Source organism: Aplysia californica, unplaced genomic scaffold (genome assembly GCF_000002075.1).
Source record: "Aplysia californica isolate F4 #8 unplaced genomic scaffold, AplCal3.0 scaffold00123, whole genome shotgun sequence".
NCBI classification, from domain to species: domain Eukaryota; kingdom Metazoa; phylum Mollusca; class Gastropoda; order Aplysiida; family Aplysiidae; genus Aplysia; species Aplysia californica.
In genome coordinates this window covers 761058-761426 of record NW_004797393.1, presented here as the reverse complement: position 1 = coordinate 761426, position 369 = coordinate 761058, and positions in this window count along the sequence as shown.

Genomic DNA, 369 nt, shown 5'->3' with positions numbered 1-369 from the left:
TGTGTGTGTATGTATGTATGTATGTATGTATGTATGTATGTATGTATGTATGTATGTATGTATGTATGTATGTATGTATGTATGTATGTATGTGTGTGTGTGCTTTTTTAAAAGTGAAATTGGGTTTTGCGTCTGAAAACTACATGGTCTTTCTCGGTAAACGCACTATTATACTTTTGATTCATACACATTAAATCCCTTTGACCCAGTAGGGTTTTTGAGGATGCTGTTCACATATCTGACAGCAATAAGCTTTCATTTAGACCAAAGGTGCTCGAAAAGAGTTGAATGGGGCTTTTTTGGTCAGTGTTTTACGGCACTCGCAATGCATAAGGCCATACGAGCGCAAGGGGCACATGAAACATTTTC